At 50.1% G+C, this 17437-nt stretch overlaps 1 long non-coding RNA gene across 1 annotated transcript in view; it reads right to left on the bottom strand.

Moving 5' to 3' along the window:
* LOC142310313 (uncharacterized) overlaps window positions 1-8039 on the bottom strand; it is a 30951-nt gene extending 22912 nt beyond the window's left edge. Inside the window, exon 1 of the long non-coding RNA XR_012754123.1 lies at window positions 7938-8039. This is a non-coding gene — a long non-coding RNA (uncharacterized LOC142310313). The remainder of the gene's footprint in view (window positions 1-7937) is intronic.
* Window positions 8040-17437: the final 9398 nt, after the last annotated feature.

The following is a 17437-nucleotide window of genomic DNA, read 5'->3' as shown; positions in this document are numbered from 1 at the left end:
CGGCACTGTGGAGAGAGGGGGTGGTTCGCCCTAGATGCGAAACTGAGGGGCAGCCAGGAGCGCCGAGTGAGTTCTGCACCCCCTCCCTCAGATGAAGCCTACGACTTGGAGTAGGGCAGCGGAGCACCGTTGTCCAGTCCCCGTTGGGACCACCACTGTGATTATTTGAAAAAGTTTGAAAGTTTAAAGTGATGATAAGAAATGAAACCGAATAGTCATCTGATTAACCGTGATTGAGAAAACCGGCCGTTGCCGGCACCGTTGTCCCCGTGGGGACCGTTTAAAAAGTTGCATAAGGGACTCCTTATGGACAAGCCCGTGAACTTGCAGGGCAACCACAAACGTTAGTGGGATGTAAATAAAAATCTGTTTGTTGCAGCTACCGTTACCGCCTCCGGAGAGGCAGGTTGGAGGGAGGGCCCGCAGTAGAGCCGGCTGGGGCCCAGCCACCACAGGAACCGGTGGCTACTCTCTGGAGGGGAAGGACAGATCCCGCTCGGGTAACTTGTGCTGGACTGGGGTCAAGGGGTGCTGCCTGGGTATTAGGGGCAGCATCAGGGCCAGGTTACTTGGGTGGGAGAGAGCGGAGCCGCAACCGTTAAAATGTTTGCAACGTTTAAGTACCGAACCTCCCGATGTGGGATGATGTCATAAGTTGTATTATGTTTACCTCTTTTTACATATTTTCCAGAAAAACAAAAAGGAAAATAAAACCGGTGTTGGACGGGCAGCTCGAGGACGGTCTGCGTTTTGCTAAGGGGGAATGTGACGCCCTGGGCAAGCCAGGGGTCACAGGTCACCACACAACATGCACCCCACATTCCCTGCAGGTACACACTAAGTCAAAACAGAAATCCTTGTTGCCTTCCTCCAGGAGCTGGTGTCCACACCAGGGGGTGGGTCAGGTGGTTGGCTCCACCCACCGAGGAGTTCACAGCTCTGGAGGCGGGAAAACCAGGCAGTTAGCTCAGGGAAGAGCTTGAGTGAGGAGTAAAGATAGAGTTGAGAGTTGAAAGTGAAAGGAAGTGAAGTGAAGCTGGTGAAGTGGTAAAGGAGGAAAGTAGGAGTAGTGACAGCAAGAAGCCTGAAGTTGGTCCGGGTGTGTGCCCCGGACTGAGACAGCAAGGTTGGCAGACGGCGGTGACTGTCTGCAGGCGAGACTGATTGGAGGTTGCCGAAAGGACCGTGGACGGGTGGTGACCCGGCGGTACCGGAGCGCTATACGAAGATTAGTCAGCACCAGGGCAGGGGCCTTTCGGATCCCGGCAAGGCTAGGAGTTGCCATAATTTGCCAAATCCGTCAGTGAAGGGGACGACTGTCTCCCAACAACCAAGTCCCGTTTGAAGGCAACAGTCCAACCGTTAAGGGGAGACATCGCCACCGCCAAGGCACCAGTTTCCCAGGGCCAGCGCCTGCGGGCAAGAGTGGAGCTCCTCCGGTTCATATCCAAGCTGGGGAGCGGGTTACCGGTGGGAACCCATCGCTACCAGACAACAACACATAGGTGCAGGGAAGAGACCATCACTGTCAACTGCAGGGGACATAGGCAACGTAACCGTCTGAGGGACCCGTCCAACCAGCCGTTCGTTTACCGAGAACTGTGTCGTGTTTACTGGCTGAGTGAGTACCTCCGTGCCGTGCGGCACAGCGCTGCCCCTGCGCCCCTGCACCTCCACAGGCCCCCTAGCCCGCCTGTCCACCAGCCCAACTCCATCACTGGGCCCCGGGATCACCAACCCCTACCCACGGAGGGGCAACACAACAACTGGCTGCTCCATACCATCACTCCCGGGATCCCCAGCCAGAGCAGCGGTGGTGTACACTCAATCACCACAACCGTGGATGGCGTCACGGACAATAAACAATCCCCACACCCAAACCCCCTTTCACTCACGGGCGAGGAGCGCCGCTAGAGTCCCCGGGATCCGGCCCATCGCTCGAGCCACCGAGCAGCAGCAGGCCGCAGCAGCCGCGGCAGCCGGACCCGAGCAGTGGGAGAGTGCGGCGTCCCCTCCTCCGCCCGTGACAATGGCGCTACGTAGGGGTTAGGTTTACGGCCGGGGTTTTTAGTTAAGTTCGTGACGCCACCCACGGGTTATGGTGAATGTAGGCACCACTGCTGCTGTTTACTAGGCCCCCGGGGACGGTGTTGCGCAGCCAAGTGTTGACCCCTCTGTCGGTAGGGGGTGATGGTCCCGGGCCCGGTTGTGAGGGTGCGGACGGATTGGTTTGGTGCGGGGCGGTGCACGGCCCGAGGGCAGGGTTGTACTCACTCTGACAGATACACCGGAGTCTCTGGTAAACCAAAAAGATGATGGTCGGTGCTCGCAGCCGGCTGCGTCTGGTCCCCCACCCGGTTTGGTGGTCCCCGCCTTTCTCCTGCACCTTGTTTTGTAGCTGTGGACTGCCTGCGCTTCAGCGATGGGAGTCCGCTCCCCGGCTGTGTGTGTGTCGGGAGGGCCCGTTTGCCCACAGACGCTGGCCCGTGGAATCTCTCTGCCTGAGCGGTGGCTTTCTATCCCCCTCGTTGGGCTGTTGTCTTCAGTCGGGACTTGGTTGGGAAAGGACCTAAAGTCCAGACCTCAATCAGTGAATTAACTTAGTCCGGTAGATTCGGGACCTCGTTTCAAGGTTTGAGTACCCCCCTCTGTGCTCCGGTTTCCAGACGGTTCCCTGGTTCGGTATAGGCATGCCACTACCCTGTCCCGGTCCCTTACGGTTCCACCAGGCCGTCTTCCCGCCTCCTGCAGGTGGCGACCACCGTCTGCCTCCTGGCCAAAGGGTGTCCAGGCTACGACCCAGACCCCTATCAGACGGTTACTCCTCTCAACTCCTCTCTCTTTCCTCCTCCAGAACTCAACTCCTCTCTCTCCTACTCCTTTCCTCTGACTGACTGTAGTTTTCGCACCTCAGGCTATCCGAACTCCTCGGTGGGCGTGGCCAACCGCCTGGCTCCGCCCCCTGGTGTGAACGTCAAGACCCGAGAGGGGTGATCAAGGTTTTTAGGTTGGCTGCTGTTACCTTTTTAGGGGGACGGGTGTTTGTGCAAGGGCCTGTCTGTAACTACCTGGCTAGTCCAGGGCGTCACACTAATGCCTCAAACGTTAGTGATGGCAGATGAGTCATGGAAACCCACCCGCCTGGCAGAGTTAACAGATGGCTTGAAGTCCTGGTCTGTTCTGGGATCTGCAACCAGTGCGTGCAAAGTACTGTGAGCCCTGGATGTCCACCCCACAGGATCTCTCTGTCCTTGGAGCTTACTCTCTCGCTCTCCAGCTACTTTTCTCCTCTCAGTGGCTGATCTTTCTACTCAGGTCTTTACGGATTCTTTCCTACTTCTAATGTTTCTCAAGAGTCTGTGGTCTGTCTTAACACCTTTCTTACTACTCCTCTCCTCAACTCACAACTCCTTCCTCTTTCACTTCCTTACTCCGACTGACTACCCACATTCCCCAAGTCACTTTCTCCTCCCCCAGGTCTGGTCTCTTCCTCCCAGTTGGCAGCGGGTTATCTAACAGTGCCCAGCCCTGTCAACTGGCTAAGTGAGTCTCTCAGCCGGGTACAGCAAATGTAAATGTCCTGGTGTGCTAATGTGTGTGTAGTGACTGGCACAGTCATGTTGGACCCAAGCTGTTACCTTGTTGTTACCTTGTTTTTATGACACATGATTACCGCAGGGGCGTCCCAGAAGCCTCTTCTGTGAGAATGGGTGTGATTCTCTCACAAAAGAAAGATGGTTACCTTCATCCTTGTGCTTTTTATTCTCAGAGGTTCTCACAAGCCAAGCCTAACTATGATTTTGGGGACCGAGAACTTCTGGCAGCTAAGAGAGCATTTTACGAGTTGAGATATTGGTTAGAGGGGGTGAAACATAAAGTGAGAGTTTTTACCAACTATAAGCGGTGGCTCATTGGTTTTCACTACTGCTTTGCAGCTCTGGGGTCTTGGGTTCAAATCCCACCAAGGACAACACCTGCAAGGAGTTTGTATGTTCTCCCTGTGTTTGCATGGGTTTCCTCAAAGTTCTGCGGTTTCCTCCTGCACTCCAAAGACATACTGATAGGTAATTTAGATTGCGAGCCCCAATAAGGACAGTGGTGCTGATATATGTAAAGTGCTGTAGAATTAATGACACTATATAAGTGAATAATTATTATTATTATGGTCTGTGTAAGGTAATTAAAATCCTTAATTTTGTGGGGGTGAAACTCCAAATCCTGGTGTTGCTAATAGCTGAGCCAATCAAAACCCTAGGCGCACTTTACACTGTACCCACCAGACACACCATTGGGGGGCCTGAAGGGAATAGGGCCGCCCACATGGGGGGTTGGTAGGGGAGAGTGAGAAAGTGAGAGGAGAAGTGAAGTGGTAGTGGAAGGTTAAGGAGGTGAAGTGACTCTCGTGAGGAGAGGTCACAGGAGGAGCAGGGCTCCTGAGTCCTAGGTGGCAGATGTTGGTCTGGGCCTGGTAGGAGCTGGAACCCAGATCTCAGGGGATAGTGTCAGGGGGCACAGACTGCCGAGGAGGGCGGCCGGCGGCCTTGAGCTATCACCGGGCAGGGGCCAGGGCACGACGGGGTACGTGGACCCTAGGTCGGGAATGAGCTTCATTCGTCCTGGTAATTTACCCGACTGGGGTGAAGACTTTAAGTGTCATCCCCAACCCGCTCCAAAATTGGGGTACTAGCGCACTGATGGGATAGGACTTTCCCAATACAGTCCAAAGAAATCCTACGCGTGAACCCTGAGAGCAAGCTCACTCCGTTAGCCATACGGGTGAGCGGGACCCAAAAAGTTTCAGACTTGAGGGTCCAAAGAAGAAAACACAGGTGCCAAGGAAAGGGTCACAGACTAAGCCAAGCATGCTCCCTCCCAGCTACAGTGGTGCTCAGAACTCTGGTTTACAAGCTGTCGATGTGGTTATTTCTGGACTGAGTGAGTACACTGAAAAACCCTTCTCCTACCCCCAATGGCACCCCTACATCACCATCACCGAGCTCCCGGGGAAAAAAAACCCTACCCACGGAGGGGTTAAAACACCTTGCTGCCATACCATCACCATCGGGCGTCCCCAACAGCAGCGGTGGTACCCTACCTTACCACGCACCATGGGTGGCGTCACGAACTTTCCTAATCCCGTGTATATACTCCCCCACTCCTTTTTAATTTGAGTGTCCGCGCTGACCCCCCGGGTCCGGAGACCCCTCGAGCCACCGCAGCTCTGGATCTGAGTGGCTCGGCTGCTGCTACGGAGGCAGTACACATGAAGGATCAATAATTCCATCTCTCTCTCCTTCCATCTCTCAATGGTTTGAGGGGATGCCTGATCCTCAGTAAATAATTGAGATGGATTTGGAGGATGATCGAGAGTATCGGGTAGAGTGAGTATTGGGTGCCAGATTCGTCAGACGCTGGTTGCAGTATCTTGATAATTGGAATGGTTATGGTCTGAAGGATAACTGATTTAATGAGGAAGATTTGCATGCTCATTGTCTGGTAAAAACGTTTTATCAGTGACATCCGAGGATGGGTATTTCAGAGGGTCCTGTGGCCCCTCATAGAAGGGAAGTTACTGTCATGCCTCAGATCTGATCCAACAGTTTCCTGTGCTGTGATCAGTTTCCATCTCTACTGTAAGGGTCAGTTGCTGTCCTGGTTCTGAACACTTTGTTTTAGTTTTTGTTCATTGCCTTTCTGCCAACAAGTGTTTTCAATTCTGTAATTCGGTCTGCCCTATCAACTAGTGGGTGTAGCTATTTAAAGTTTCCTCGGGTTGGCTTTTCCTGCTTGGGATATTTTTGAATTGGACTCTGCATGGAATTACAGCCTTTCTGCCAAGTGCTTTCCTGGCAGACTGTTTCTTTTAATTTACCTTATTGTTTTTACTCTGCACTTTCCCCTGGATTCTTAAGGAGTTACGTGATACTCTCAATGGCCACTTAGGAAGCAAAGGTCCAAGTGGTCATCTTAGAGTCTTTAGGGATTGCACAGCTGGGACCTCTAGTCTGTACAAGGCCCGGGCGAGTCAAGTACAGTAATTTTTAGTTAGACCTTATTTTCTACGTATGCACTATAGTGCACCTAACAATAAAGTTCTCTGGGGGAAAGGAAGGTGATCTTTTTTTCGACTTATGTAGAGGAAAACGTACATGCCTCCAAAGAAAGATCTCTACTAATAACCATTTGTTGAAGGGGAAATTTGAATCTAAACTTTACAAGTTGACATCTCCGCAACAAGGATAAAACAACGATCTGCACCCAGTATTCTATGATGTAGAAAGTTTAATGTGCTCAAACTGGTAAAAGGTCCTATTTAAGTCCTCACACCCATTAGATGAGCCTGGCCTAAAGCGGGCTTTACACACAGCGAAATCGCTAGCGATGTCGCTGGTGAAAGCAGCCGCCCCCGTCGGTTGTGCGCCACGGGCAAATCGCTGCCCGTGGCACACAACATTGTTAGACCCGTCACACATACTTACCTGCCTAGCGACGTCGCTGTGGCAGGCGAACTGCCTCCTTTCTAAGGGGGCAGTTCGTGCGGTCACAGCGGTGTCACTAAGCAGCTGCCCAATAGAAGCTGAGGGGCAGAGATGAGAGGCCGTAACATCCCGCCCACCTCCTGCCTTCCTCATTGCCGGCGGCCGCAGGTACGATGTAGTTCCTCGTTCCTGCGGTGTCACACATAGCGATGTGTGCTGCCGCAGGAACGACGAACAACCTGCGTCCTGTAACAGCAACGATAATCGGGATTAGAAAGTCCGGTCAACGATCAACGATTAGGTGAGTAATTTTGATCATTTAACGGTCGTTCGTGCGTTTCACATGCAACAACGTCGCTAATGAGGCCGGATGTGCGTCACGAATTCCATGACCCCAATGACATCTTGTTAGCGAGGTCGTTGCGTGTAAAGCCCCCTTAAGTCTATCTATTCTGCCTGTCCTGCTGTTTCTTGTTTTCCCATTAAAGTGGAGAATTAGCCTTATCCCCATAATCTCTGCTGTTTGTAAACTATAATAATTTTTTTTCCATTGCTGCCAAAAAACTCTGAGCGCTCATCTTGCATCTCTGCAAAATGGCTTAATTGTGTATAAATAAAACCAATTTCCTAGCTCCATTGCATGGAGGAGAGAACAATTCACACATTTGTAGCAAGGTTGATTAATATCTTAATTATTTCATAACGTACATTAGGCACATTCATAATGACTAGAAAATAAACTTGTCACTACAAAGCGGCTTCCACAGCCCCCGGCCACAAACTTTATTTTTAACCTAATAAGGTCACAGAATCACCCAGTAACCTGGAGGCGACTGTCATTGCCCATGACTTTGGCACTAGTCGAAAAGTTACAAAACATTTAAATACTTCTTATTATAAGTTTGTAAATTGGCCAGGAGCGCAGGGAGGTATTAAAAAACAATAATTTAATTAAATCCAAAATAAAACGAGCAGGGAAAGGAAAACAGAGGAAGAACTGGACACGAGCCCAGGATTCTTGTCTCAGCCACCCAAGAGGGGGAAGACCCGTGACAAGTAAACAGAGGCAGATTTTTATATAGAAGATGTCGTCACTGGACTTTCCTAGGCCCAATTTACTAAGCGGGACTAATGCTGGCTGAAATGTGATGGTGGCGGTCATTTTGCTAGTGCAGCTCATTACGTGAGCATTCACTATAATATAAAAGTAGCACATGCAACTTATATAGGGCTCAGGTTCAGACCTCCAGCATGTCAGCCCTTTTCATTTCACTATGGGTAGCATACACCTGCAATGTACGCCTCATAAATGACAGTGTTACGCTCTTGCCCCATTTTGGGTCCGCTCCAGGTCAGGCTGCCTGGCGCCCTGCTATTGTGTGATCTGTTTGGGCATATATAAGGGCTCCTGGACTCTCACCTGGGCCCTGGTATTGACTTTGACTGACGGAGACTAACCTTTCTGCGAAGTTGTGGGACTTGGCCAACCTTTGCTGCTTTGCTCTGTGGCTTCTGTAGAGCTCTGATCAGGTCTAGGAACTTCTGTTCTGTGGTAGTTGAACTTCCGTATCACTCCAAATTGTCTCTCCAGTAAAGGAGACAAACTCTAGCACAGCGCCACCTATTGGAAGTAGCGATCCTAAAAGTCACAAGTGGATTTTTGACAATCCTTTGTAATATGACTCAGGATATATAAGCCAGATCAGAATCCCAATTTGCAGACACGGTGTTTCGGGGTGCTTCCAGTGAGTTTTCTGTCCGTTACTTGCCTGCCAGCGGTCTCCATCCATCCTGTGTCCGTCCATCAGTATTTCTGTTGCTTGTCAGCCTTCGGTCATCAATTATCCTGTGTCAGTCTCAGCCTGTTATCAGCGGTCATCTGCCATCTGTTACCTGACTCCATCTGTCTGCAACTCATTTGTCAGTCAGTGGCTTCCAGCAACCCGGTTATAGTCGCCTGTATCCCTTCCGCTTTGTCTCAGATTTCTGTCCGTTATGTTTTGTGATTCTTTTCCCATCCGTTGTCTGTTCCTTTCAGTTACCTGTTTATTATTTGCTGGAATCTCTATTAAATTGATGTTTTGTTCTTTTACACCTGTGTTCTGTATTACCCGTTTGACTGCTGCGTTGGTGCCTGTTAGTCCCCGGGCCAGTGAGCTTAGTGGACACACCACCATGTGGGCTCACCCCACGTTACAGACAGCAAGGGGTAATGGAAAGCGTTGCAAAGTTATATAGGATGAAAAGAGACTAAAGGCCACTTTACACTCAGCGACATCGCTGGTGAAAGCACCCGCCCCCGTCGGTTGTGCATCACGGGCAAATCGCTGCCTGTGGCGCACAACATCGTTAGTCCCCGTCACACATACTTACCTGCCTGGCGACGTCGCTGTGGCCGGCGAACCGCCTCATTTCTAAAGGGGAGGTTTGTTTGGCGTCACAGAGGCGTCACTAAGCAACCGCCCAATAGAAGCGGAGGGGCGGAGATGAGTGGCCGTAACAACCCGCCCACCTCCTTCCTTCCTCATTGCCAGCGGTCACAGGTATGGTGTTGTTCGACGTTCCTGGGGTGTCACACATAGCGATGTGTGCTGCCACAGGAACGACGAACAACCTGCGTCCTGCAACAACAACGATATTTGAGATTAGAACGACGTGTCAACCATCAACAATATGGTGAGTAATTTAGATAGCTAGCGCTCGTTCGTGCGTTTCACACGCAACGACGTCGCTAACAAGGCCGGATGTGCATCACGAATTCCGTGACCCCAACGACATCTCGTTAGCGATGTCGTTGCGTGTAAAGCCCCCTTTAGGTCCATCAAGTTCAACCTTTCTCAACCATTTATACATTCTCTATCACTAGATTATTTATAACCCATAATACCATTTATGTGAGAAAAGCATCCAGCCATTTTATAATTATAGTATCTGTCATTACTACCTTTTGTGGTCGGGCATTCCACAGTGTGATTGCTCTAACTGTAAAGATACCTTTCCTATTTAGATGCCAAAATCGTCTTTCCTTCACCAGTAATGCGTGTCCCTGGATCTTTGGAGATCTTTGGAAGGAATAAGGGGCACTTTGCACACTACGACATCGCATGTGCAATGTCGGTGGGGTCAAATTGAAAGTGACGCACATCCGGCGTCACAGGCGATATTGTAGTGTGTAAAGCCTTTTTGATACGATTAACGAGCGCAAAATCGTCGTAATCGTATCATCGGTGTAGCGTCGGTCATTTCCATAATTTGGAAATGACCGATGTTACGATGTTGTTCCTCGTTCCTGCGGCAGCACACATCGCTGTGTGTGAAGCCGCAGGAGCGGGGAACATCTCCTACCTGCGTCCTGAGGCTCACACCGGCTATGCGGAAGGAAGGAGGTAGGCGGGATGTTTACGTCCCGCTCATCTCCGCCTCTCCGCTTCTATTGGCCGCCTGCCGTGTGACGTCGCTATGACGCCGCACGACCCGCCCCCTTAATAAGGAGGCGGGTCGCCGGCCAGATCGACGTCGCAGGACAGGTGAGTGCATGTGAAGCTGGCGTAGCGATAATGTTCGCTACGCCAGCTATCACCATGATATCACAGCTGCGACGGGGGCGGGGACTATCGCGCTCGACATCGCAGCATCGGCTTGCGATGTCGCAGTGTGCAAAGTACCCCTAAGTCATGTGTCAGACCTTTGTATTGACCACACATGATACAAATTATTTTTTTTTGATCACTGAAGGGGTTAACTAGTGTGATAGCGTAATAGATCGGGTTGTTCTGGATGCGGTGGTACCCAATATGTGTATTTGTTCTTTTTGGTTCTACATAAATATACATATTTATTTATTTATTATTTTTTTTATAAATACTTTTACAATTTTTTTTTCACTTTTTTACTTAGTCTCTATATGGAACTAACTTTTATTAGTCTGATTGCTGGTATAATACATTACAATGCACCTGCATTGCAATTGTACCGGCCCGCGGCCTCGGCTGCGACCGCCGAGCCGCTCGGGTCCGGGCTCGTGTGTCGGTGGCTCAAGCGCCTCCGGACCCGGGGGTCACGTCGCTCTGGAAGGGTGTAGTGGCGGTGCACGCAGGGGTTGTGGGGTGGTTGTGTTGTAAAGTTTGTGACGCAACCCACGTGTTGTGGTGATGGTGGGCACCACCGCTGTGGTAAAGGTACGGGGACTCCCGGGAGCGGTGTAGGGGTGCAGCTAGGTGTTGACCCCTCTGTGGGTAGGGGATGTTGGTCTCGGGGCCCGACTGGCGAGGGGCCGGGGTGCCGGGCGCAGTTTGGCGGTGCAGCATGGTACGGTGCCTGAGGGCACTGGTGTACTCACTCCGATACAAGACACTGGAGGCGCTGGTAAACCAAATGGGGTGATGAACGGGGCCCGCAGCCGGCTGCAGTTTCTCCAGATAGGTTGATAATGTCCGCCTCTCTCCTGCACCTGTATGTGATCTTGGCTACCGTGCCTGGGCACTGGCAGCCCGCTCCCCGGCGTATATGTGTCGTAGGAGCCCGTTTGCCCGCAGACGCTGGCCCCTTGGATCTCTGGCCTCTGGCGGTGGCTCCTATCCGGACGGTTTGGGCTGTTGCCTTCAATCGGGACTTAGGTGGGAATGAACCCCTGAGGTCCAGACCGCAATCAGTTGATTTGACTATGGTGGTAGCTTATAGCCTAGTTCGGGGTCCGAGTACCCTGCCTGGTGCTCAGGTATCCAGTTGGCTCCCCGGTTCGGTTCCGGCGGGCCAATACCCTGTCCCGGTCCATTACGGTTCCGCCAGTCGTATTCCCGGTCTCCTGCAGGCGGCCACTACCGTCTGCCTGCCTGACTGATCTTGAGTCCTAGGCTCCAACCCAGGCCCCGAGCAGAACTGAGCTCCTCTCTCTTCCAACCCTAAAACTCAACTCTCCTTGTGTTTTCCTGCCTCAGGCCAGCAGACTCCTCGGGGGGCCGTGTCTATCTGCTTGACTCCGCCCACCTGGTGTGCCTGTCTGAGTCTGAGGGAGGCAATCAGGTCTTTTGGTTGACTGATGGTACTTTACTGGGGTGGGGGTGTATGGGGTGAGTGTAGTGACCTGTGACCCCTGGGGTGTCCAGGGCGTTACACAATGCATTTTACCTCTCAGTGCTTCACTGTCATAACGCTTGTTAGATCATGCTGCTGGCATGGTTTAACATGCTTGACCTAGGTTACCATGGCATTAATTGCTGTGCCCATGCAATCGCCCTGACATAAGTTTACATCATAGGTCGTCAACCCTTCACTGACCATGATGTAAACTTATGTCAAAGATTGTGAAGGGGTTAAAGCAACAGAGGTAAAAGGCTTTTAAAATAACAGTGGCTGGTACATAGATAAAGGATCAGAACTGATCTTACTGAATAGATATAAAAACAGAACCAAGCCTTCTGCATAAATACAATACCAAAACTGAGCCTACAACTACTACATAGATATGGGAACAGAACCGAGCTTAGTACAATAATACAGTACCACAACTCAGCTTACTACATTGATACATTAAACAAACGACGCTTACTGCATAGATATAGGAACAGAACCAAGTCTACTACATATATACAGTACCAGAACTGAGCTTACTACACAAAAACAGAGTGTGAAAACATCCAAATCCTAATAGTACTTTACATGATATTAGGCATTAGAGTAAAATCCTACAAGTGTACTGGGCACGTCTTTTATAGGAACTTTTCATATAGGCTATATCTGCAGGTAAATAGCATCTAAAGCCTGGTAAGCTGGCTCACTGAAAAAGTGTTGGCTACAGGGAGGAAATTAAGTTTTATTCTCCCTTCTGCAACTTGCTTCCTGTCATAGGGACAGTGCAAGGTGTCGTTACAGTCACCACTCACTACAAAGTGAGCGTACTGTAATAATGTCCTGGCACTCTGTAATATCTTCCAAGGAGCCCAACCTCAGGGTTGGCTTCATACAATTACTAACATTGCAGCAACACATGGAAACCCATCATAAACCTGCAACTGTATCACAGGGGGTTGATGGGAGATGGTGACTGCATGAATCAGCCATCACGCAGACATATACATATACTGTACATAGACGTCCACACATTTAGTACACAAACATGCACACACACTATGCAGACATGTACTGTACATATGGGGCCCCTGAGGCTCAGTCGCCACAGGGTATTGCATCTGACTTAAGGTGCAATACTCATCCCGGGTAAGGAAGAGGTTAACCACTGGTTTTCACTTACACAACACAGCCAAAAAGTGAGTCAGCAATTACACAACTCACAGCTTAACAGCCAGCCACTGGAGCTGTGGGACAGAGGAGTAAATACGGTTGCTGAGAGAAGAGTTTAATTGCTCTCTTGGAACCAGCGCAGATCAGGTTGCAGAGCCCTAGGGTGGTGCATACTTCAAGTAGTGCCACCAAAATCTGCCGGACAAGGGGATTTCAAGTCCCTCTGGCCACCACAAGATCCCGGAGCACAGTAGCAACATAGAGCCCGGAGTCGTGATCACGGTCAGGCCCCAAACGGATGGGATGGGAACTTAACACCGAACAGGGGTCCCCAAGCACTTCAGGTCACAGGGATCCACACAGAAAGTGTCAGAAAGGAAGGGCCCACACTCCACAACACCGGCGGTAACCTCCGAATTATCCGAGACCGGCTGGGGTCCATCACGTCGGAAACCGGCACTTCAAGGGTGACAACTGGACTGTGAGTAAAAGACCTTGAACCGCAATCACTGTGTCAGCCGATTATTGCCGTCGCCGTCGCCCCGTGCTCCGGCGCCAACGGTCACTACCACCCCCATCATCCTCCCTGGGGCCTAGCTACACATGCAGGAAGCTGAACTATCCTAGCTTCGAGACCATCCGCCCCAGAGGACTGCAACCGAAGTGGCGGCTAATTTCTGGCCGCATACCGCAATTACGTCACGAGACAACTACAACTTCTATCCTCCTCATCATCACCCATCCTCATCCCATCTCCATTCCCCTTTTGGTGTACACCTCGGGGCCACGAAACCAGGCAAGGGCCGCCCATGACATCCCCCTGACCCAACATCACCGGGCCGGTGACGAGTATTTAACCCCTGCCTTGTTGGTGCTACATACATATGTATCATATGCAGACATGCTCACATACAGTACAGACCAAAAGTTTGGACACACCTTCTCATTCAGAGTTTTCTTTATTTTCAGGACTCTGAAAATTGTAGATTCACATTGAAGGCATCAGAACTATAAATTAAAACATGTGGAAATACTTAAAAAAGTGTGAAACAACTGAAAATATGTCTTATATTCTAGGTTCTTCAAAGTAGCCACCTGTTGCTTTTATTACTACTTTGCACACTCTTGGCATTCTCTTGATGAGCTTCAAGAGGTAGTCACCGGAAATGGTTTTCCAACAGTCTTGAAGGAGTTCCCAGAAATGCTTAGCAGGTCATCTGGTGTAGCACCCCATCACTCTCATTCTTAGGCTATGTGCGCACTAGGCGTTTTTTTCACGCTGCGTTTTTATGTGCGTTTTTGTCTAAAAAACGCACCCGCGGCTAAAAAAACGCGGCAAAAACGCATGCGTTTTTGCCGCGATTTGGTGCGTTTTTTGCTGCGTTTTTGCTCACTGCGTTTTTAATCAGTGCACAATGCCATTAAAGATTGTTGATGAAAAAAAAAAAAAAAAAAAAGGTCTGATGTCATTTCCTTCTTCAAAATGTTCATTGTATGCAGGAGAGCAGACAGCTGCAGAACTAGTGTATGCAGGAGAGCAGACAGCAGCTGCAGAACTACAAGTCTCAGCATCCTCCATTCACTAGTGTATGGAGGAGAGCAGACAGCAGCTGCAGAACTACAAGTCTCAGCATCCTCCATTCACTAGTGTATGGAGGAGAGCAGACAGCAGCTGCAGAACTACAAGTCTCAGCATCCTCCATTCACTAGTGTATGCAGGAGAGCAGACAGCAGCTGCAGAACTACAAGTCTCAGCATCCTCCATTCACTAGTGTATGCAGGAGAGCAGACAGCAGCTGCAGAACTACAAGTCTCAGCATCCTCCATTCACTAGTGTATGCAGGAGAGCAGACAGCAGCTGCAGAACTACAAGTCTCAGCATCCTCCATTCACTAGTGTATGCAGGAGAGCAGACAGCAGCTGCAGAACTACAAGTCTCAGCATCCTCCATCCAGGACTGTATGCAGTTTTTTGCCCAAAAAGAAAAAAAAATGACGTGGGCTTCGCCATATTTTTGTATGCTAGCCGGGTACAGCAGGCAGGTACGGGCTGCCCCCAACCCCCAGCTGCCTATTTGTACCCGGCTGGGAACCAAAAATATAGAGAAGCCCTTTTTTTTAATTATTTCATGAAATAATTAAAAAAAAAAATGACGTGGGCTTCGCCTAATTTTTGAGTCCAGCCGGGTACAACTAGGCAGCTGGGGATTGGAATCCACAGTGCAGGGTGCCCATGCTTTCTGGGCACCCCCACTGCGAATTGCAGTCCGCAGCCACCCCAGAAAATGGCGCTTTCATAGAAGCGCCATCTTCTGGCGCTGTATCCAACTCTTCTAGCTGCCCTGAAGCCGGGTGGCGAGCTAGGTAATAATGGGGTTAGGGCTAGCTGTATAGCTGGCCCTAAGCCCGAAATTCATGGTGTCACGCCAATATTAGACATGGCCACCATGAATTTCTAGTAATGATAAAAAAAAACACAACACAGAGAAAAATATTTTTATTAGAAATAAAACACAACACAATTAGTGACTCCATCTTTATTGAAATAAAGAACCCCCCTCCGCAGTAATCCTGGGTCAGGGTCCTGCGCCGTCCAATCCGGATCCAATATCATCTGATCGGTTTGCTGGAAGGCAAAGCGATCAGATGATGTGTCAGGATCAAGTGCCTGAATCCCATCACACATCAGCTGATTGTATAAAAGCCGGTTATACAATCAGCTGATGCATCAGTAGAAAAAAAAAAAAAAAATAATACTCACTTATGTGCTGTGGTGATTACCGGCAGCTCCTGGAGCGATCGATTGGACAGGAGTCTGATCCTATACGATCGCTGCCGGAGCTGCCGGTAATCAGCTGATGAAGTCCCCTGACGGCAGGATCAGCTGATAGCCGGCCGGCGCGAAAAAGCCGGCGACACCGCGATCAGCTGATGCGTCAGGTGACTGCATCAGGTGATCAGCGCCAGGTCCTGCAAGCAAGGTCCTGCCCCGGGGAGACTGCACACAGCCAGAGCGGCGGGACCGGGAGGAGCTGGGAGCGGGCATGGCACCGGGACCCTGCGGACAGGTGAGTATATGACATTTTTTTTTTTCTACTGTTCACTTTGGTTTTCGCCGCTGCCTCCACCTCCCGCCCAGACATGGAGCTGCACGGAGCTGACGTGCACAGGACGGGAGGTGGAGGCAGCGGTGACGGTACCGGGAGGATTCATGCTTCTGTGTTTACCAACAGAAGGAATCCTCTTCCTGTACACGTCACTGTAGTGCCCACCCCTTGCGTGTATAGCTGCGTTTTTAGTCATAGAAACGCGGCTATATGCGTTATTCATTGCGTTTTTAACATCTCATTGAATTCAATGAGTGAAAAACGCAGTGGAAAACGCAGAAATAATTGACATGCTGCGTTTTTGTGGTCACCACAAAAACGCAGCTAAAAAAAAAACGCTGTGTGAGGACAGCACTTCTGAAAACCCATTGACATTGCTGGGGAAGCAATGTCACTGCGTTTTCAGCACAAAAACGCGGTAAAAAACGTGGCAAAAACGCCTAGTGCGCACATAGCAGTCAAATAGCCCTTACACAGCCTGGAGGTGTGTTTGGGGTCATTGTGCTGTTGAAAAACAAATGATGGTCCAACTAAACACAAACCGGATGGAATAGCATGCCGCTGAAAGATGCTGTGGTAGCCATGCTGGTTCAGTAGGCCTTCAATTTTGAATAAATCCCCAACAGTGTCACCAGCAAAGCCCCCCACACCGTCAAACCTCCTCCCCCATGCTTCACGGTAGGAACCAGCCATGTAGAGTCCATCCGTTCACCTTTTCTACAAAGACACGGTGGTTGGATCCAAAGATCTCAAATTTGGACTCATCAGACCAAAGCACAGATTTCCACTGGTCTAATGTCCATTCCTTGTGTTCTTTAGCCCAAACAAGTCTCTTCTGCTTGTTGCCTGTCCTTAGCAGTGGTTTCCTAGCAGCTATTTTACCGTGAAGGCCGGCTGCACAAAGTCTCCTCTTAACAGTTGTTCTAGAGATGAGAAGGTGTGTTCAAACTTTTGGTCTGTACTGTATATATTGACATGAACGCAGACGTCCACACACCCAGTACGCAGACACGCACATATACAGCACACAGATATGGACACACCGTGTGCTTGAATGCACACACTTATACTGTCTATACATTATATATATATATATATATATATATATATATATATATATATATACACACACATTGACACACACAGACACATTAGAAGTATTTGTAACCTGGGAAAGCTGGCAGCAAGCCTCCTCACCACCCCCGCTTGTCTCCCATTCAGCTCTTCTGTGGCGGGCATGTGGTCGTACAGGGTGCGCTGCTTAATGGCCATGTATAAAGTGACATCCGTTACTAACAGCGCCGAAGAACAACAGGCGGCCCTGCACAGCTGCTGGGGGTAGCGGCCTGGGGGGTATTTGCCCCTCTGCCCCCTGACCCAGCCTGCCATTGACAGCCAGTGCCTGATTCATGTTGCCCAGAGATATTCAGCCTGCATCTGCTGCCAGGTTCACTGCAGCCAGATCTGATCTATTTGTGGAAGATCGGTATGCTGATTCTTGATGTTTTAGGTTAGGCAAATGTTAGTCCATAAATCCATTTCCACCTGGCTTTATACAAATAGGACCTGCCCCTTCTCCTGCCCATCTGTATCAGTACATACTTGCATTCTC

The sequence above is a fragment of the Anomaloglossus baeobatrachus genome, chromosome 5 (assembly GCF_048569485.1).
Source record: "Anomaloglossus baeobatrachus isolate aAnoBae1 chromosome 5, aAnoBae1.hap1, whole genome shotgun sequence".
Classification (NCBI taxonomy): Eukaryota; Metazoa; Chordata; class Amphibia; order Anura; family Aromobatidae; genus Anomaloglossus; species Anomaloglossus baeobatrachus.
The sequence above is the reverse complement of the archived record's forward strand: the minus strand, read 5'-3'. Positions and strand labels throughout refer to the sequence as shown.